This window comes from Schistocerca cancellata, chromosome 4 (genome assembly GCF_023864275.1).
Source record: "Schistocerca cancellata isolate TAMUIC-IGC-003103 chromosome 4, iqSchCanc2.1, whole genome shotgun sequence".
Classification (NCBI taxonomy): domain Eukaryota; kingdom Metazoa; phylum Arthropoda; class Insecta; order Orthoptera; family Acrididae; genus Schistocerca; species Schistocerca cancellata.
The window spans coordinates 416507720-416530408 of record NC_064629.1 but is presented as its reverse complement, the minus strand read 5'-3'; positions in this window follow the sequence as shown (position 1 = coordinate 416530408).

Genomic DNA, 22689 nt, shown 5'->3' with positions numbered 1-22689 from the left:
CTGCTGACATTGAAGCAAAAGGAAACGTAAATACGATTTATATCAGAGATTAGCCTAATAATGGAATGACACAGTTTAATTATCAATGTTTAACGTTTTGAATGTTTTGTAAGTGTTTAAATAAGCTCGATAGTATTTACGTTCGTAGTTATTAACGCAGTTGAAACTGAAGTTTAAAACTCTGAAACATCCAATAACATGAAAAAGTAATTAAGACAATCACTTTCTGTTAAAACGGTATCTCACACCATACTGAATAAAAAAAAATTTCTGGTTTCTGCATTGTGCAAGTCCTTCCTTGATACGTAAAATAACTGACAATCGGAGTAAATATCTGGAATTGTGACTTTGTGTCCCGTATTTAGATGTTTTACAAATTGACGACCTACGTGTTTATGAAATGTGATCAGCCAATACTGTCTTCTTAATACAAACAGAGAGGAAATGATTATATTTTGTTAACAGCGAAGGTCGCAGATATAAAAAGATAAAATATATACACTGCCGAGCTAAACCACTATGAGTACTGCCCAACGTGAAATTTGCCGCCGCCTGTTGGCGTGACGTGGTAAGGCAAGTATAAAGAGTGTCCAAGGAGGAATGGACTATAAACAGAAATCTGACAGAAACGATCATTCGAAACAGAAAAGTGCAGTAAACATGTTCTGTACAATGCATATCTTAAGAGCTATGAGCACTTCTTCATCCATGGTACGGAGAAACGAATCTCTTCTACTGCAAGCTCTTTATTTTCCATATTTTGGGAGGAGGTAGTAGGGACCAAAACAAGAAAAAATTGTGTGGTAAACATGGGCTTTAAAATGCATTCCTTAAGAGGCATCAGCAGTTGTTCATTGGAAGAAATGTGTTTGCTGTAGCGAAGATAAACAAGAGCTCATAGCTCTTAAGGGATGTGTTTTAGAGCCCATGTTTAGTTAACATTTTTGCTTAGAGTGATCGTTCCTGTGATATCCCTGAATACTGATCATTCCTCCCGGGGCACCCCGTATAAGTGGGGCAGAGACGAACGGGTTAACGTTCTAGGGACAATATGGGCCGCAGATATGGAAATTCGCAGATAAAAAAGACTTTGACCAAGAGTACACTGCTATGGTCCAGCTACTGAGAACTGGTATCTCAGAACCGACGAAGCTGGTGGGCTGTTTGCATGCAGTTGTCACGAGCGTGTGTGTAAAGTGGCTGATGGACAGGAGGACCACGCATAAGCGACAAGTTCTGATTAGCACCCGCCTCGTCATGGAATGTGGAGGCCGGTTGCTTGCACCCTCTCTAAAGCAGGACAGTTGGCGATCCGTGACAGATCCGACAACAGTCCATAATGCTTCTGCAAATAGCGCAAATTTCTTAACACAGAGCACCGCATATAATATCTGTGGCTAATTGGCCCTATGCTGAATGCCAATGTGCACTCAGTGTGCATACCGGGGGGGGGGGGGGGGGGAGGGGAGTCATTTCAGATGTGGAAAAGGTCCTTCTGGATGCCATGAAGGATAGAGGGTGCACCCATCTGCAGGTGGTCGCTCATGTTGGCACAAATGATGTGTGTCGCTATGGATCGGAGGATATCCTCTATGGTTTCCGGCGGCTATCTGATTTGGTGAAGACTGCCAGTCTCGCTAGCGGGATGAAAGCAGAGCTCACTATCTGCAGCATTGTCGACAGGACTGACTGCGGACCTATGGTACAGAGCAGAGTGGAGTGTCTGAATCATAGGCTGAGACGGTTCTGCGACCGTGTGGGCTGCACATTCCTCGACTTGCGCCATAGGGTGGTGGGGTTTCGGGTTCCGCTGGATAGGTCAGGAGTGCACTACACACAGCAGGCGGCTACACGAGTAGCAGGGGTTGTGTGGCGTGGACTGGGCGGTTTTTCTTTTTTTTCTTTTTTTTTTTTTTTGTTAGATGTCCTCGGGCGAGTGCAGAAAGGGCAACAGCCTCAAAGGGAGCGGGGCAAAGTCAGCACATGTGGGGACCAAGCAGCAATCGGTATTGTAATTGCAAACTGTCGAAACTGCGTTGGTAAAGTACCGGAACTTCAAGCGCTGATAGAAAGCACCGAAGCTGAAATCGTTATAGGTGCGGAAAGCTGGCTGAAGCCAGAGATAAATTCTACCGAAATGTTTACAAAGGCACAGACGGTGTTTAGAAAGGATAGATTGCATGCAACCGGTGGTGGCGTGTTTGTCGCTGTTAGTAGTAGCTTATCCTGTAGTGAAATAGAAGTGGATAGTTCCTGTGAATTATTATGGGTGGAGGTTATACTCAGCAACCGAGCTAGGTTAATAATTGGCTCCTTTTACCGACCTCCCGACTCAGCAGCATTAGTGGCAGAACAACTGAGAGAAAATCTGGAATACATTTCACATAAATTTCCCCAGCATGTTATAGTCTTATCTGGAGATTTCAATTTACCAGATATAGAATCTGGAATACATTTCACATAAACTTCCCCAGCATGTTATAGTCTTATCTGGAGATTTCAATTTACCAGATATAGACTGGGACACTCAGATGTTTAGGACGAGTGGTAGGGACAGAGCATCGAGTGACGTTATACTGAGTGCACTATCCGAAAATTACCTCGAGCAATTAAACAGACAACCGACTCGTGGAGATAACATCTTGGACCTACTGATAACAAACAGACCCGAAATTTCGACTCTGTAAGCGCAGAACAGGGAATCAGTGATCATAAGGCCGTTGCAGCATCCCTGAATATGGAAGTAAACAGGAATATAAAAAAAGGGGGAAGGTTTATCTGTTCAGCAAGAATAATAGGAGGCAGATTACAGACTACGTAACAGGTCAAAACGGCAATTTCTGTTTCGACACTGACAATGTTAAGTGTTTATGGAAAAACTTCAAGGCAATCGTAGAATGCGTTTTAGACAGGTACGTGCCGAGTAAAACTGTGAGGGATGGGAAAAACCCACCGTGGTTCAACAACATAGTTAGGAAACTACTGCGAAAGCAAAGAGAGCTTCACCGCAAATTTAAACGCAGCCAAAACCTCTCAGACAAACAGAAGCTAAACGATGTGAAAGTTAGCGTAAGGAGGGCTATGCGAAAAGCGCTCAGCGAATTCGAAAGTAAAATTCTATGTACCGACTTGACAGAAAATCCTAACAAGTTCTGGTCTTACGTTAAATCAGTAAGTGGATCGAAACTCTGGGATGATAATGGCATTGAAACAGAGGATGACACTCATAAAGCTGAAATACTAAACACCTTTTTCCAAATCTGTTTCACAGAGGAAGACCGGACTGCAGTTCCTTCTCTAAATCCTCGCTCGAACGAAAAAATGGCTGACATTGAAATAAGTGTCCAAGGAATATAAAAGCAACTGAAATCACTCAGCAGAGGAAAGTCCACTGGACCTGACGGGATACCAATTCGATTCTACACAGAGTACGCGAAAGAACTTGCCCCCCTTCTAACAGCCGTGTACCGCAAGTCTCTAGAGGAACGGAAGGTTCCAAATGATTGGAAAAGAGTACAGGTAGTTCCAGTTTTCAAGAAGGGTCGTCGAGCAGATGCGCAAAACTATAGGCCTATATCTCTGACATCGATCTGTTGTAGAATTTTAGAACATGTTTTTTGCTTGCGTATCATGTCATTTCTGGAAACCCGGAATCTACTCTGTAGGAATCAACATGGATTCCGGAAACAGCGATCGTGTGAGACTCAACTCGCTTTATTTGTTCATGAGACCCAGAAAATATTAGATTCAGGCTCCCAGGTAGATGCCATTTTCCTTGACTTCCGGAAGGCGTTCGATACAGTTCCGCACTGTCGCCTGATAAACAGAGTTAGAGCCTACGGAATATCAGATCAGCTGTGTGACTGGATTGAAGAGTTTTTAGCAAACAGAACACAGCATGTTGTTCTCAATGGAGAGACGTCTACAGACGTTAAAGTAACCTCTGGCGTGCCACAGGGGAGTGTTATGGGACCATTGCTTTTCACAATATATATAAATGACTAGTAGATAGTGTCGGAAGTTCCATGCGGCTTTTCGTGGATGATGCTGTAGTATACAGAGAAGTTGCAGCATTAGAAAATTGCAGCGAAATGCAGGCAGATCTGCAGCGGAAAGGCACTTGGCACAGGGAGTGGCAACTGACCCTTAACATTGACAAATGTAATGTATTGTGAATACATATAAAGAAGGATCCTTTATTGTATGATTATATGATAGCAGAACAAACACTGGTAGTAGTTACTTCTGTAAAATATCTGGGAGTATGCGTACGGAACGATTTGAAGTAGAATGATCATATAAAATTAATTGTTGGTAAGGCGGGCGCCAAGCTGAGATTCATTGGGAGAGTCCTTAGAAAATATAGTCCATCAACAAAGGAGGTGGCTTACAAAACACTCGTTCTACCTATACTTGAGTATTGCTCATCAGTGTGGGATCCGTACCAGGTCGGATTGACGGAGGAGATAGAGAAGATCCGAAGAAGAGCGGCGCATTTCATCACAGGGTTATCTGGTAAGCGTGATAGCGTTACGGAGATGTTTAGCAAACTCAAGTGGCAGACTCTGCAAGAGAGGCGCTCTGCATCGCGGTGTAGCTTGCTGTCCAGGTTTCGAGAGGGTGCGTTTCTGGATGAGGTATCGAATATATTGCTTCCCCCTACTTATACCTCCCGAGGAGATCACGAATGTAAAATTAGAGCGATTCGAGCGCGCACGGAGGCTTACCGGCAGTCGTTCTTCCCGCGACCCATACGCGACTGGAAAAGGAAAGGGAGGTAATGACAGTGGCACGTAAACTGCCCTCCGCCACACACCGTTGGGTGGCTTGCGGAGTATAAATGTAGATGTGGAATCCTGCCTATGGGATAAATTCAACTGGATGACGCCTATTGCGTTATGATGACGCACTGGATACGTGGAGAAACACTTGAAAAGACTGAAAACTACGTTTCCCATCTTTCATTGGCTGTCCAGAGCACGACCCTGTGAGGAAGAGATAGTGAATACGATTGATACTCATTCCACAATGATAATGTTCGTGAGAAATAAAACAGTATTTTGGCATTACTAAAAATTTTTTGAAAGCTAGTGCCAATAGACAAGCAACCTGTTAATCAGACGTAGCGACCCTCTCTGTAGTAAACGTGATTGCTATCAGCGGGCCTACAACCGTATGATAACTTTTGTGTAAAATATACAGGTACATAAGACGGAACGTGAAAAACATTTGCGTCATGTGCCTGAGGTGTACACGTCTACCTGGAGAGCCTGGGTGAGATGTCTTGCTGTTACAATCAGCCAGCGCCATCGCGTGTTCCGCAGTGATGTTTATGAAGTTGTTATATGTGTCATCCCTTGTGGGAATGATTTTGAGTCTCTGTGGCTGTGATGTGAATTGTTAGTAAGAGTTGTCAATTGAGCAGTTTGAACAAACACTGACTAACAAAACTGTGTGACAGACGTGCAATTTGTGATTAAACGAACAGTAGCTATGATCAATAGTAGAGGTAGATGCAAGAGTGATCGCTACAGTGACTAACAGAACATTTATCGCTAGAACAACGAATACGCTGATAGACAGTTTAGTGAAGGTAAAGTTATAGCTGTAATTTCCACATTAGAGTGTTGATGAGTTAGTAACATTGTGCAGTATAATACAGAGTAGGAAAGAGAAAAGACTTCATCGATTTGACATTCTCTTGGGCGGCTATTTGCGCAACGTGCAACCTTCGGACGTGCTGACGGCAATAGAGAAGCTGTTAGCGACATGGCATATTGTCGTCAGTTATCTGCTTAACGAACAATCCAGCGAAATTGCCGCTTGCGCGACCACCAGCTGGGTACCATGCCCAGACGACCTTCCCTCACCAGTCGCTCTCTAAACAAGAACACCACAAATTTCACCGTAACCTGGTCATTTACCTTATTTGCAACAGAAGTGTGTAGCAATCTTAGCGTAATGAAACACATTTGTAACCGTAGGCTAATAAGTCTTTCTGTATCATATTTTATTATTTGTTAAATTGTCAGTAACATTCACTAAAATGAGTGCTGAGCAACAAAAGATTGTATTTCTCAGAAATAGAGCGTTACGCTATTCCCAGGGGAGGGAAGATGCTCATTCGCAGAAATTTTTCGTGGACGATTAGCCTCTGTTTCGGTAAATGCAGAAAATAAAACGGCAGAACACTCCCCTGAAATGATGAACCAAATGAAATCCCAAATCGTAACTAAAATTAGTCATAGCACTGTGTCAGCAGACACCGTAGCTGTTAACAGTGGAAGTGAAAGCCAAGTGGAAGCACTGTGGTAAATATCAGTGATGGTGAAGGTATGTTGATGATGTTTCTCATGGAATTTCGTGTCAAATGTCATCAAAATCTTGGTGAAGTTATTGACGAAACGAATCAAAACAACGATAATCTATAATAAGTAACTGTTAAGAATCATTGGTTTACCTTGGGGAGTATGAGGAACAGCAGAGATTATTGAATAATTCTTTTTCAGAAACATTTTCTAGTAATAACCTAACAAGAGAAGTTCATGAGCTTAAAATTACCTGGTTGGAATCTGTTGTTTGTCAGTTAGTTATCGAATGAGGTGGCGCAGTGGACAGCACAGTGGACTCGCTTTCGGGAGGACGACTGTTCAAACTCGCGTCCGACCATCCTCATTTAGGTTTTCCATGATTTCCCTAAATCGCTTCAGGGAAATGCCGGGATGATTCCTTTGAAAGGGAACGGCCGACTTCCTTCCCCATCCTTCCCCAATCCAATGGGACCAATGACCTCGCAGTTTCGTCCCCTCCTCTAAATCAACCACTCAGGTAATTAAGGAGCAAAAGGTAATTAGCAATAACTGTAATTTAAATCTTTAGCACCACGAATCAAAATTAGATAAGTTTTCCAGAGCTCAAATTGACTTCAGTAACGACGTATAGCAGGTTAAACGTACATGTTATTAAAATTCTGAGAAATTAATCTTGAACTGAAGTAAATTTGCTGCTGAAATAAACACACATAGTGTGCAAATTTAGAATGAATTACTAATTATGCCAATCAAGTTGAAACTGAAGTTAAGAAGCGATTGGACGAGTGGTAAAAGCAAGAAAAACAAACTATTATTATCTAGGAGATCTCTGGTTGTCAATGTTTAAGTTAATTTCATAGTGTTTCTACAAAATGAAACATACATCCTGTTGCGTTTATGAAACAGTTTGAGGGACTGTTGTCTTCTCAGTGAGACTATAAGAAGGGGACTGGGTGTCTAATTAGCAGATTATAAGCGGAAAACATTTTTTGAGGGTTGAGAACAGGAGCACGTTGTAGTACTTGTGACCACTTTAGAGGCACTTTCATGAACCAGTATTGGTCGAGTGCAATGCAAAACTGCATCGGGAGCGATCTGTCTGAATCTCAAAATGTTGCAAACAATGAATAAAAAAGGCTACAAAGATTTTTTCAAACATATCGAGAAATTAAACAGTATTTAGACGACAGTCTGAAATAATGTAACTTGATGACAATCTATGAAATCATGTTGAGTTTTTAGTCTCTTTTTACTAATAATTATCAGCATATGACTTTTCAGCCAGTCCAGCCAAATAAAGCGATATAAAAAAACTGTAATGTTGGGCATTTTGAAATAAACTCAACTGAGTGATATGTATTGGGTGCATAGCTGAACACGTGAAGCGACTGAGAAATACGTTTCTCACCTTCAGTTGACTATACAGTGCACTCCGTTACAAGAAAACGTTGCCTTTTCTGGCCTCTTATTGGCTAGCATTCAACAACAGAGATTGCTTGACCTGAAGAGGCGGTGCGAGTCTGAGAGAAAGACACAAATAGAGCTAGTGTGCGTCCGCAGATTTTAATTTTGTTTTACTTCAATTGCGTGTGACTGTTTTTCAAAGTAATTGTGAATACGAGTACTACATATTCCATACGGGTAGCTCAAGTGATTAATAAAAACTACCTTGACAGCCCTTAAAATGTTTCATTACTCGTTACCAACAGAAAAGCAGTCTACTAGCCATGTGTAACGATCTGTGTGCTTCCAACGGACGTAAGACCTAGTGATATCTTCAGTCATAGAAGATTGAAGCTGAGTGGAATAAACGTTCGCAGCATGAGCCTCAACTACCTGCAGCGACCTTGTGAAATGTCTGGCTGTTACAACCAGTCCACCCCATCACAATTTTAGCAGAAATCTCGAGTGAAGTTGTTGCAAGCACTCCTATACGCAAATCTGTTGACTCAACAGCTCCAACAGTTACTTTTTCAGTGGGAACGGGATTATAGAGATTGGAGTGTGGGTCAACAGAAACATGCGACCTAGTTTCTTGTTACACTAGGTCGATGGTCGTGTACGGAAACGCCATCATCCAGACAAACGGTCGCTGGAAATATGGCCCACATTATGGACGCAGATTGGTAAGGGTAGCATAATGCTATGATGGATATTCAGTTGGACGTTCATGTGATCTGTAGTAGTAATCAGAGGTTACGAGAGCTGTGGGCTTCGTGAACAGTATTGAGAACCACCTGCTTCCATTCATTCTGGTGTCTTTCCCGGCGGCGCTGGTATCTTTCAGCAGGATGAATGTCCTTCTTACAAGGCTAGAATACTGCTGAAGTGCTTTGAACAACTTGATGGTGAACTCACGCTGATGCCTTGGCCGCCAAATTCACCTAATCTGAGTCTGATGGAACGTAACTGGAACGCCATTGGGTGCCAACTCAAAGCCCAAAAACCACCGGCACGTATTTTACGCGAATCGGTTCGTAGACACCTGGTGCCATATACCTCTGAAGACTTACCAAGGTCTCCTCGAAACCATGCTTCAAGAAATCGCAGCAGAACTGTGTCCCAAAGGCGTAACAACAAGCTATTAAGCAGGTCGTGATTATGATTTGTCTTATTAATGTAAATCAGGATCATAAATGAGCTGGAGTTCTCCGCAGTATGAACTATTATGACAACCGAGTTCTGCTCGATCAGTCTGTTACTGTATACAGACTTAATTACGTCTAGTTAAACTTCAGGTGGTTAATGCACATAGTAGAGTTTAAGACTGGTCGAATATTCCGCCACTCCATCGATACGAAGACATACTCGCAAAGTGGTAGTAATACTATTTGTGCAGCAGACAGTTTCGTTGTGCGCTGCTTTGTCTCCAGGGGTCAGAGCAAGCAGGTCACGTGGTGATGGCCGTTGGGCTGCTAAAGGAAATAAATACTCGGGCTCGCAGTTGGAGTGGCTCCCCCACCTGCCGCTGTGTCGCCTCTACTGTGCTGTTTTAAGTGAGTGTTCAGTGTTTTGCGTCCCCTGTCAGTGTTGCGAAATGCCACCATAGTGTCGCTAGTTGTGTTTTTATCTCGTGCGAACAGAAACCAGACTGTCGCCGTGTTTTTTAATTGTGCATGTCTCCTTCCTGTGTGTCTTCATCCGCATCGTCAACGCCGTGTTTTTGTTTTTTAAGTTCCGCAACCTTCCGCCATTAGTAACAACGTCACCGTTTTCTCGCCTTTTTATATTGTTTGTTCTCTCACCATTGTTTGTTTAACTTTTCTCTCGGCTGTAGAGCAGCGTATTGAGCTGCTGTCAGCCCGCCCCTCCCCAGGTGGGGGAGAACCGAAAATCAATAAAGGAAAAAAAAATTGGTGTGGCAGTTCGCGTGTTGATACTGAAGCCCCCACTTCGCAACTGCAACTGTTACCTCGCTATCTGGAGTGGGACTTTGTTTTGGAACTCTGATTGTATGTGTTGTTGCTCAAGACAGTTCTGGCTTTGCTAATCGATACTTGTTTGGACATCCGCACCTGCTGCTCACCAAGGGTCGCCTAACCCTGGGCATTTGTCTCAGGCAAGGCGAGCTCAATAACAGTCATCCATGTCCAGAATGAAGACTGAACGAGCGAGAATTGCAGGCTGCGGTAACCTCTCCTTTCTCATCATCCTGTGCGCTGGCACTGACTTACGGTAAGTCGGCCAGAGACTAGAGGCTGTTTGTAATGAGATGCAGTTGTGTCTGCTGAGTAAATGAAAGGCTGAAATGCGACGCTGGAACTAATTTACTGTCGACATTTTCGCACTGTATTTTCCATTCAGAATAGAGCAAGAGAAACGATAAAGCAGAGCTTGGACATTAATGGCTTTCAGAGTATGGGCAATGCTAATGATTGGCAGTCTAATTAACACATGATCTTACCAGCAAAAATCATGGACATGTTTGTAAAAGGTAGCAGCTGAGTGCTGAGTGAAGTCTCCAACCCCACCCCCCACTCTCCGCCACCCAAATGCAGTTTTTGGAATAGGGGAATAGGTAGGAAATTTTGGAAATGTGTGGTAAGTTCCTATGGGAACAAAATGATGCGGTATTCGGTCGCTGGGCTTATACACTACTTAAGCTAACTTAGACTAACTTACGCTAAGGACAACACACACGCCCATGCCAGAGGGAGGACTCGAACCTCCGACAGGGGGAGCCGCGCGAACCGCTTCATGACGCCTAAGACCGGGCGGCTGTCCCACGTGGCAGGAATAGGTAGGGAATGGCCCTCTACAGATTGAAAATTCACAGGAATTTTGATCAACAATTAATAAATTAAAATTAAATTAAACACTAGAACAATTGCTTTGTAAATTGACAGTGCACGTCTATAAACTCGGGTGGACTTGGCATGACATTTTTGGTGACAGTGAAGAGATGGACTGTGTAGATGCACTCTCCTCGTTTCTCCCCACATGCTGTCGTTGTCCGAAGTACTGCGCCATGAGATGAAATACTCAGACTTGACCAAAACTTCCTACCGCCCCACCCCAACGACAAACTGTGTTTGCGTTTGTAGGAACAATGAAGCGAAGGGTTTAGGCCATACACTGTATGGTACCCCATGTGTAAACATATACATTTTTTCTTCGTGTAGTTTTTCCCTTTTTTTGCACGACCTGGCGATTACATTTCTACATAATTTTCTTAAATTCGTCCAATAAGGACCATAACTTGTATTATGATTCTTATTTTCAGAAAAAACGACGTTTATTTATATCACATTTCATCAGAATGAGGACTAAATTTTTTTGTACCTAGTTATTAGTAAACTTGTATTAATGGTGTGACACAATTTTTTGACCCCTGTCATTCTTGCAACACAAATACATTCCTACACTATGAGGTATTAATTATTTTTGTGGATATTTGATGTTCCTAGTTATTAGTGTTTATGTGTCTTTATATCGTTGATGAGTGACATCAGTCTGTGAACCTATGTTTCTGATAATTCCTATATTCCTATATTTTGGAGTATTATGAATTGTGTGTGTGGTCCGGGGGAGGGCAGGATTTTTTGAGATATTCCCATGTTGTTCTAAATAATGTTGAAAAATCATATTATTACGTGAGGAAATTTACACTGTACATAGCATTTGCGTAATGTAGAGGGTAATTAAGAAAATTTTCCTGCTGAACACAAGAGTTTAGGGTTTCCTCCTGTGGTCTCAGCACTAAGAATTAGCTGGGGCTAGGAAGACAGTAAATGCGGAAAGAATTACTTGGCCCTGTCATATCATTGTAATAACAGGTCCCGAATGATATTTGTAACCTGGGTGTGAAGCAATGCAAGGCAGCAATCGAACCTTCTTTCATATAGTTTGGTGGTTTTATTAAGTTCCGCTGATTGTTTTTTCTCTGCCAGTGTTTTCTCACAGTTATTTCCATGCCAAGAAGTAATATCTCGTTGGGAACCGATTTTGAGTTTGTTTTATTTTCATCCTTATTACGTTTTATATTCAGCACACCAAGTACCTGCGACCACCTCTCCTAAACATGGGTGATAGCTGGATTTAATGAATGTTGCATTCAGGTGGACTTTCTCGGTTTAGCTTAGCGGGAGAGGCCTGGGAACGGCACTTTAGTTGAACTTTCGAAGGTGACTTGAGACGTGACTCAGGCGGAGCGTCATCGGTGCTGGTTTTTGTAAAGGGTGCGCTCGCCATTGGCTCCTCCAGAACCATGCGAGAGGGTCGCGTTCGTTCATAACTTAGACGTTGAACCGATGGAACGTTTTGAGAACGTATTGCCTCTCCTTCATTAGACTGTAGGATGTGCCTGGTACTGCTAAAGAGTATGTTTTGTTGGCTGGTTAGTTCGCCCCGTCCAGGTTTTTCGGTCTCTGTGTTCGGAGGCGAGGTAGATTGGTTTTAGTTCGGAAGTTAGCGTGTCGCGAAAGAGTCGAGTAACAGATGACTCGCTGTGCTGCTGTGTGGTGAGTATAATGTATCGCTCCTGTGCCCATTTAGTCGGCGAGTTTGGACGGGAATTAGCTCAAATTTTTCGAGTTGGGAACTTTCTGTAACTTTAGTCATGGAGCTCTCGTGAGTGATAATTTTGCTATCATTAAACCAAATTCAGGTGGAACAGAACTTGTTCTTTACCCAGTCACGATTCACTTCATACATCGTGATTCTGATTACGTTTGGTGTTTTCTTTCCATTGCAAGGCCCAAGCCAGTTTTAATGACTCAACTTTGACTAGAAAATGGTGAATATTTTCTTCGGTAATTCTGTGACCCTCTGAGACTTTGTGTGTGAGTGTATATGCGACCATGTTGTGCCAGTGGCCAAGCCTAATCCTCGCTTGATAATAATGATAAATAGAGTTTGCTCTTACAGAACCATAGTGATAGGATTTTATGAGGGTCCCTTGTTGAAAGCTGTTCTGGAGTACGTTCCGCTTTGTAAATAAATGTCCTCTCAGTTTCAATTTAGTTAGTTAAAATTTTTCCTGACGTGGATACAAGCACGCCATCCTTCCTCCTGTGAGCACTGACGTGATGTGTCTAGGAAACATTTGGTGCAGTTCAATTTCTGATCGGTTGATCTCAACTCCGGTAGTCAGATTTACGGTACGCGTTTTCGTTGTAATAGAAACTAGGGCTAAATTCAATTAATATTTCTCAGACTTTACACGACTTGGCACGTAGGGGTATGTTGAGAATGTCAAGCACGGTTTTGTTCAATAGGAAGCTCGCGGCCACGGGAAGTCCCTGTTATGGGGCAAAAGATCGTCCCACCAAAGAATCAAATACCAAAATTTTGACGTTTTGGTTAGTCAATAAACAGTGGGAGTCTTTTAATGTTTTTAAAGCATTCTTTATACCGACACTGCACAATCGTAACATTAAAAACATGTGGTTCCAGTAGGACGGAAGCATGCCACATTCTGCTCGAGAATCGATGGGAGCCTTTCGTCAACTGTTTGGAAGGCACGTCATTTCACGTTAACAGTCACATTTCATTGCCTGTGAGATTCCCTGATCTCATTGTATACGATTATTTCGGGTGAGGGCATCTTAAATGTGTTCCACGCTCGTCCAGCAACTATCCATGACCTATAACTGAAGATTGAAGACGAAATCACTGTCGTTCCCCGAGACATACTACACCGACCATTCCGGAATCTCCGTAACAGGTTACTAGAATGTGGACACCAAAAGCGAGTGCATCTTTCTGATGTCATCTTTATGACGCAAATAGACGGTTTGGGACATTTTGCAATGAAAAAATACATGGAATACTATACACGTGTACGTTAATAAAAAATACAAGGGAAGTTCGATAGGTAATGCAACATATTTTTTTCTGAAAGCAGTTTGGTTTTATTCAAGATTCCAATACACCATATTATTCCCCACTCTTTTGGCTACAAAATCTTATTTTGCAACATAATATCTGTTCAGTGCCTTACAATACCTTACTGAGAGGGCCTATCTGCCTGCATGGAACCATTCTACTGATCGACGTCGGAGCCAACGTCTCGCTGCATCAGTAGCCTCCCGTTGATTCACGTACAGCTTCCCACGGAGTTCATCCTTCATTGGGCCAAACAGACGGAAGTCTGGACTGCAAGGTGGATGAGACAGAACATCCAATGAAGTTTTGTGACCTCCTCTCGTGTGCACAAACTTGCGTGAGGCCTTACGTTGCAATGGAAAGGAGAAGTCCGTTTGAACGATTTTCTAAGGGTAGCACAATACACTTCAGAGGTTATCGTTGCACCGTGAGGGAGGACATCAAATCCGTTCAAGAGTCCCAGAAGGCAGTCACCCTGACTTTACCAGCTGGGGTGCAGCTTTCAACTTCGTCTTCAGAGATTAGGTGTTGGAGCGCCACTCCATGGATTGCAATTTTGTTTCCGGTTCCATATGATGAATTCATCTTTCATCGCCTCTGACAATGTTTGAAAAAATTGTAATGATCAGAATCGTAAAGCGCAAGGAATGCCACACAGATGATCATTCGTTGCTCTTTATGGTCTTCTGTTAGGAACCCAGCTGGCAAACGTCTTTGAGTACCCCAACTGGTAGACATGTCAGCACTACCAGCAGAGACGTCCTACTGAGGAGCGATGTATTTGATTGTAATCCGTCGGTCGAACATTGCAGGAGTCGCAGTTGTGTGCGGCCAGCCGCCACACTGGAGAATGACGTGTCTGCATTACCTTGATGCGATACTGACAAACACCACGATCAACGAGTCACAGTGGGTTTTTTCACTGCCAGATCTCCGTAGACATTCTGCAAGGGCATATGAATAACGGTGATGCTTTGGTTTTCCGCCAAAGGAAAGTCAGTGACAGCTTTCTGCTTCTACTGCAGAACTCTGGCCCTCCAATCAGTGGAGCAATATGCAATACCAACATCAGTGTGTTTAACAGGAGATTCACTTACGTGCAGTCTGGACATCAGCAAAGAAGTGGGGATAGGTGTCATACTTACTCGGCTACTCTTACCGGAAGAAGCACGCTACGAACAAGGTGCTGTTTCACGTGTTTATGGAAGGTTTAGGAGGAGATTGATTCAAATATATTGCTGAACGCCGAACTGAAGCTGATATGGGTGGCTGCATAGTCTGAAGAAAGATATGATTTAAGAGATTTTCACAGATCAAGATCATGTTCTAGAGGCGTTGCTTGGGTTACCGGGAAGGAGGTATAACTCAAGCTGTCTATAGGTAAATGCAGTTGCGACTAGGGGCAGTGATATGTTATTTTTATACGACTTCTCTTATGTCGTGTGTTGTCGTTACCATATTTAATTCTGTTTGTGCTATTTTGACCCAGGAGTCGGAGTCAGGGGTACGATAGTGGTATCTGTACTTTCACTAATTGTAGCGAACAGGGAGTAATCGAAATGGAGATCACCGTGAACTTAGAAGATGTCGTAGAGGTGGAATCCAGCTTTACTCAATTTGTCAAGTAGGGTATGGTTCTTGTGGAGGAGCGAATACTACTGGGGAGTCGATGAGATACTTTGTAACACTTAGAGAACTGTAGCGTTAAGCCTGGTGTATTTAAGCGCGACTTTTATCATTTACTTTCTGATGGGTGCCTGTATTTGCCGATCACGTGAGAGTATATCCCGGTAACGACGAGTCTGCTGGAGGGAATGGTATATTCGACCAGATTTAGGAAGGAGGAAAAAAGCTCGTGGAATAAGGGTGGGAAATTTATGGTAGATGGTCAGTAGAGATGTGGTTAAACATGGCGTCTGACAAGGTCTTCTGCAGGAAGAAGATGGAAAAAGGTAAGTTAGTGGGTGGGAAGTTAGAGGGTAGCTTCAGAAATTGGTATCTATGAACCCTCAGTAGGCATTTCAGTAGTTGTGGGAGTGGTCTTGGGTAATTTTTGGATGGATATTGGAATGGAATGCATAATGATGAGGTAGTGGTGATGATGTTTGGTTTGTGGGGCGCTCAACTGCGTGGTTATCAGCGCCCGTACAATTACCCAATCTTTGCTCAGTCCAATTTCGCCACTGTCCTGGATGATGATGAAATGATGAGGACAACACAAACACCCAGTCATCTCGAGGCAGGTGAAAATCCCTGACCCCGCCGGGAATCGAACCCGGGGATGAGGTAGTGTGAAGAGGATTGTAAGTGGAACAAATGTGAGATCACTTCTATTTAGACCAAGGATTCATATAGTGAAGGTCACAAATGATTGAGAGACGCTACGTCTACATCTACATTTACACTCCGCAAGCCACCCAACGGTGTGTGGCGGAGGGCACTTTACGTGCCACTGTCATAACCTCCTTTTCCTGTTCCAGTCGCGTATGGTTCGCGGGAAGAACGACTGCCGGAAAGCATCCAGAAACGCATTCTCTCGAAGCCTGGACAGCAAGCTACACCACGATGCAGACCGCCTCTCTTGCAGAGTCTGCCACTTGAGTTTGCTAAACATCTCCGTAACGCTATCACGCTTGCCAAATAACCCTGTGACGAAACGCGCCGCTCTTCTTTGGATCTTCTCTATCTCCTCCGTCAACCCGACCTGGTACGGATCCCACACTGATGAGCAATACTCAAGTATAGGTCGAATGAGTGTTTTGTAAGCCATCTCCTTTGTTGATGGACTACATTTTCTAAGGACTCTCCTAATGAATCTCAACTTGGCACCCGCCTTACAAACAATTAATTTTAATTTTTAACTCTCAATTTTTTTTATTTTTCATTTTTTTTATTTTTTATTTTTTATTTTTTTTAAAGAGGGTATCTGGAGTTTGTTACTTACGAGGCGTGTGTTATGTGGAATGGGGACTACGTTTTCTTGGACGAGGCAGTAAGCTGACACCACCGCTGGAGTTTTGCAGGGGATTTGTTACGAATGCCCAAGAAGAGTTCCAAAGACATGGGTAGAGAAGGTACGGTGTACGTGGGTGAGGAAGTCATAGAGGGTGAAGTGATAGCGTCTAATAAATATGGTGGCAGGGGGAATAATTACCATTATAAGAGGATAAAGATGAGGTGTTCAACGCCGTAGTGAAGTATTTCCTTTTCACCACCTGTGTGATACGTTAGGTATTCGAGATCTAGTTTCTCTTTCAGATTCATTTTCTTACCCAAAGACAACTGACTATGTATTAATCTGTTTCTCTGCATTCGATTAATTAACTCCTATCCTGGCGTCGAGCCGTTTCCTTCTTTTTCAGAACGTCCTCCCCTTTTCCCCTGACTACGCCTTAGCTGCTCAGATCACTCTCTTTTGGCTAACTCTCAAAATTTTACGGCTGTTTGCATTTAAAAACTTTAATCATGCAACGCCTCGTGGACAGGATTGTCTTGTACCTACTGACTACCATCTACCAACAAAGTTTCTTAAATCGGAGGTTCCAGCAGCATGTGCTTATCTGTAGCTGTTATCCACAATCGTAGCTGGTTTGCCTCCTTTATATGATCATATATGTATATTATAGTTAAGGACTGTGTCCTGTAAAACAGCGATTGGTTAAGTGTGAACAATTAAGAATGTCTCTAGGACATAGCAACTGTCGGGAATAATTTTCTAGCTGTTGAAGGTATTGCAACTCCTTCTCTGTACATAGTGTTGGACATTCCTGTACAGCTTCTGTTAACCTAGGTTCCGTCCAGACTCCCTCATGCCACTGACAGGCCCTTAATATTGTACTTGTTGTAGCGTGAAGTGGCATTTCCCTATACTGAGTGTTACGGCACTGTGCAGAACACTTCCCTTAGACGTAACACACGCTCTTTCATGTCCTTTGGCCAGACAACTCTGTCATCTAAATACACCAGACGTTGCCTAAGTTTCAACCCCCACAAAACTCCATCTGCTGAAAAATAACTCGTGTGTTCTCCAATGCAAACGGTATACACTGATTTTACTTATCATGGTTTTATGATATTGCCAGTTTACATTAAATTTTAGATGCTTTTCTTTTCAGTTCAGTACTGAATTCCATTGGCGTTCGACTGGGTTTCTGCTATTTGATCTTGATCTATAAACATAGTTTGGACTCTGTATCTACAGTATAATTACTGTTAGCAGAACATGACATATGAACATCGACGGACATCAAATGGTCAGCGCACCTGAAACAATATAGCCGTGCTGACCGCTGAAGCAGAGTCGACTGCATGCCAGGGTGTGAAAGAGGAAACAGAATGCAAAGTGCACTTAAGCTACTCTGAGTGACGTTATAAGTCACAGGAATATCGAGATGCGACAATAAAAGTGACTGGCTGTCAATCATCAGCTGTGGGACCATAGTCAGCCCACCTCAACTTCAACATGTCATGTCCTGCTGTGGTCGAGTCCATTAATATGGTGAGAGCAAATGATTGATCTGAGTTTCCATATTGGCCTAACCACTGAGATGTGTCTGCACATAGTCGAATCGGCACTGAGGACTTTGTAATTATGACTTTTACGTCACTGTGTTAATGAATAAACATTACTATGGTTATACTTATTTTGTAAATAAAATCGCCTTTTCCTGCTGCCACTTAATTTATTTATCCCAGAGGCGTTTCGCCTTTTTCTTGTTCTAAGGCCTCATCAGTGGGATTTGTAGCGATACAGTTTTGTTATTTTTAGATTATTAAACAGTTCATGTCGCGATTTTTTATGTAAGAAAGTAATTACTCAGTTTTAATTTTGTTGTTTAGCTTTGTGACTATGTTATTATTATAACCATTATTTTGTGCCACCTGCATTATTATGTAAAGTTCTTTTTGGCAGCTTTCTTTTGTGTGGCACTAAACAACAAAATTAAAAGTAAGATAAAACAGAAAGCACCAAATCACAGAGAATCACACAACAGAACCATACACAAATATGGAGTCTCATAACAACTACACAGGATAATCAGAAAAATATGAAAGAAAACACAAAATGGTACACAATGACATACACACATTCTCACACATAAAATCACCAACATTTTCAAAAGACAAGGAATAAACATAGCATACACAACAGACAATTCTATACAAAAATACACTCCAAAACTGACAAAAAAACAGAGATATATGCCAGAAAGCAGATACATATAACCTACAGTGCAACACTTGTGAAGGCAGATACATAGGAAAAACAGTCAGAACGTTTGATGTCAGATACAAAGAACACATGAGAGCCTGCAAATATCGAACAAACCACTCCACATTTGCAGAACACCTAAGAGAACATGACCACAAAGCAGCAACTAGAAAAGATGACATGAAAATAATTAGAATCAACAATAAAAACCACCTCCCAACCCTGCAAGAAAATTACCACATACAGAAAACCAAAGCAGAAAGGAAAACACTGTTGAAAGATCAAGTACTCATGCCAAGCAATTCATTATTTACACTAATAGATAAAATAATAGAATAACGCTCCCAAAGAGAATTAATATAATAATACTGTCGAATATAATAATAATACCACCCAGCATCTTTACACTCACTTGTCCACCCCTCCACAGAATATTGAAACGAAAAGTCAAATCAGCTGTCACCAAAGCTGTCGACCACTCGCTAACAGCTAGTACATTCATATTCAACACCATACAATTCAAACCACCAACCTCCCCCAACAAAAAAAGACTCTTTAGCTTCTCTTTCTCTCTCTTTCTCTCTCATACACACACACTGTATAAACATCATGAACAGAAGTTAATTTTGAACATATACTTCGTTAGGTTGGCAACAAGTAGGTAAACACGCCAAAGAGGGGGAAACACGCAATGGAGTTGCAATATTTACGTTGTTAAAAGCATTGTCCAACGAAATAGTTATATTGAGTGGTAAAAGAACAATAGTACGCCACAAAAAAGAAGGAGAAACATGGTGAACAATGCGAAAAGGTCAGAACGCAAAGTTGTGCTTACATGTCAGTAATAAAGTGGTAGTGCGACCTTCAGACCAGATGAGAGAAAACGCAGATAAGCAAATCGTAAGGAATTTCTTTTTTACATAAAAAAATCGCAGCGTGAACTGTTTAATAATCTAAAAATAACAAAACTGTATCGTTCCAGATCCCACTGATGATGCCTTAGAACAAGAAAAAGGCGAAATGCGTCTGGAATAAATAAAGTAAGTGGCAGCCGGAAAAGCTGGTTTTATTCGCAAAACAAGTATTTCTATGCTTGCTGCGGAGGATGGCCACGCAAACAAACTTGTTATTACTATCGTTACTTCATTTCTCTGTTTTACTTTCATTTCGCTTGGAATCAGTTATTACTTAAGTATATATTATCATGCAATTTTTTGCATATTGATCGAAAGAAAATAAATAGAAGGAATGGTACCATGTATAGATACCATCCTATAGACGTCGTTACGTTGGTACCAGAGTTGCAAGTTTCTGTTCGACACTAACAGCGGTCATGTGGGATAGAGCGGACCCAATGGTGTGTGTCATTAAGCCATACCTCCACAGCTCTGTACTACGAGCACCCTCAGCCGACGTGGTAGAGCTATAGCTCTGTCCACTTGCACTTGGAGCCGCTACACTATAACGCCTTCATCCGTACTTCTTTCTTGTGACATCGACAGCTGAACTCTATTTCTTGTTGCACCATTTGTAATGAGTCTTTGTTATTTGTTGTTGCATCATTTTAATGAGTCTTTGTACGTTTGGAGAAATACAACTAAAGTAAATCTTCTGTTTGGTGTGCTACTTGTTCGTCAATCATTTCTGCTACTGTCCAACTTTCCTATGACGACATTTGCTGCTCCAGCCTGTAGCCCACCTCTCCTTACCATTGTGTATGAAGTCGTACACAACATTTGGTGATGAGTTATCGAGCCTACGTGTGGTAGTCTTCGAGATGCTGCCTTGCTCTTCTATTTGAAAATTGACTCACAGGTGCCTCCAACGTTCCACTGCAATGTTGCGATAGCGTAGCTCCCTGCGACATCATCCTCAGGCTCTGTGATGTTTCAAACAGTACGGTGCAACACATGCGAAAAATAGCCAGAGCTCAGAAGTTCATGTGAGCTATGAGGTCGGTTAATGATGTCACATTGGCACCAAATTCCACCATAATTCTGCCAAATGCCACCGTGGACGCGTCACAGGACGGGAAGGTCGTCACATTCTCTCTTACTCACGTTTCACACCTTCGTTCGACGCGTATGCGATGAAGGTCTGAATTGTGACGCCAAGAGTTGAAATCACGCAGGTTTCTTATACGTTACCGATGAAAACATTTAAAACACAGCGCTGCTCACAATCTACACAAAAAGGCCTCGGGAAGTGGCAACCCCATTCATAGAGGCGTTCATTTTCACAGATGTCGCTCTCGAAAATGATACACTACTGGCCATTAAAATTGCTACACCACGAAGATGACGTTCTATAGACGCGAAATTTAACCGACAATAAGAAGATGCTGTGATATCCAAATGATTAGCTTTTCAGAGTATTCACACAAGGTTCGCTCCGGTGGCGACACCTACAATGTGCTGACATGAGGAAAGTTTCCAACCGATTTCTCATACACAAACAGCAGTTGACCGGCGTTGCCTGGTGAAACTTTGTTGTGATGCCTCGTGTGAGGAGGAAAAATGCGTACCATCACGTTTCCGATTTTGATAAAGGTCGGATTGTAGCCTATCGCGATCGCGACATTGCTGTTCGCGTTGGTCGAGATCCAAAGACTGTTAGCAGAATATGAAATCGGTGGGTTCAGGAGGGTAATACGGAACGCCGTGCTGGATCCCAACGGCCTCGTATCACTAGCAGTCGAGATGACAGGCATCTTATCCGCATGGCTGTATGGCTGTAACGGATCGTGCAGCCACGTCTCGATCCCCGAGTCAACAGATGGGGGCGTTTGCAAGACAACAACCATCTGCACGAACAGTTCGACGACGTTTGCAGTAGCATGGACTATCAGCTCGGAGACCATGGCTGCGGTTATCCTTGATGCTGCATCACAGACAGGAGCGCCTGCGATGGTGTACTCAACGACGAACCTGGGTGCACGAATGGCAAAACGTCATTTTTTCGGATGAATCCAGGTTCTGTTTACAGCATCATGATGGTCGCATCCGTGTTTGGCGACATCGCGGTGAACGCACATTGGAAACGTGTATTCGTCATCGCCATACTGGCGTATCACCAGGCGTGATGGTATGGGGTGCTATTGGTTACACGTCTCGGTCACCTCTTGTTCGCATTGACGGCACTTTGAACAGTGGACGTTACATTTCAGATGTGTTACGACCCGTGGCTCTATCCTTCATTCGATCCCTGCGAAACCCTACATTTCAGCAGTATAATGCACGACCGCATGTTGCAGGTCGTGTACGGGCCTTTCTGGATACAGAAAATGTTCGACTGCTGCCCTGGCCAGCACATTCTCCAGATCTCTCACCAATTGAAAACATCTGGTCAATGGTGGCCGAGAAACTGGCTCGTCACAATACGCCAGACACTACTCCTGATGAACTGTGGTATCGTGTTGAAGCTGCATGGGCAGCTGTACCTGTACACAGCATCCAAGCTCTGTTTGACTCAATGCCTAGGCGTATCAAGGCCGTTATTACGGCTAGAGGTGGTTTTTCTGAGTACTGATTTCTCAGGATCTATGCACCCAAATTGCGTGAAAATGTAATCACATGTGAGTTCTAGTATAATATATTTGTCCAATGAATACCCGTTTATCATCTGGATTTCTTCTTGTTGTAGCAATTTTAATGGCCAGTAGTGTAGTTTTTAGTGCAATGTACGACGGGAAGACGCTCTTGACAAAATTTTCCACTGCTGACACCCTCTGGAAGATTCAACCCTTTTCTAAGGACACTGTGGGGCTGCATACCCACTGAGCGTGGTCTCACCCAACTGGAGCGTAGTGTGACCCTAATGTTTGGCTTTGCTATGCAGGGA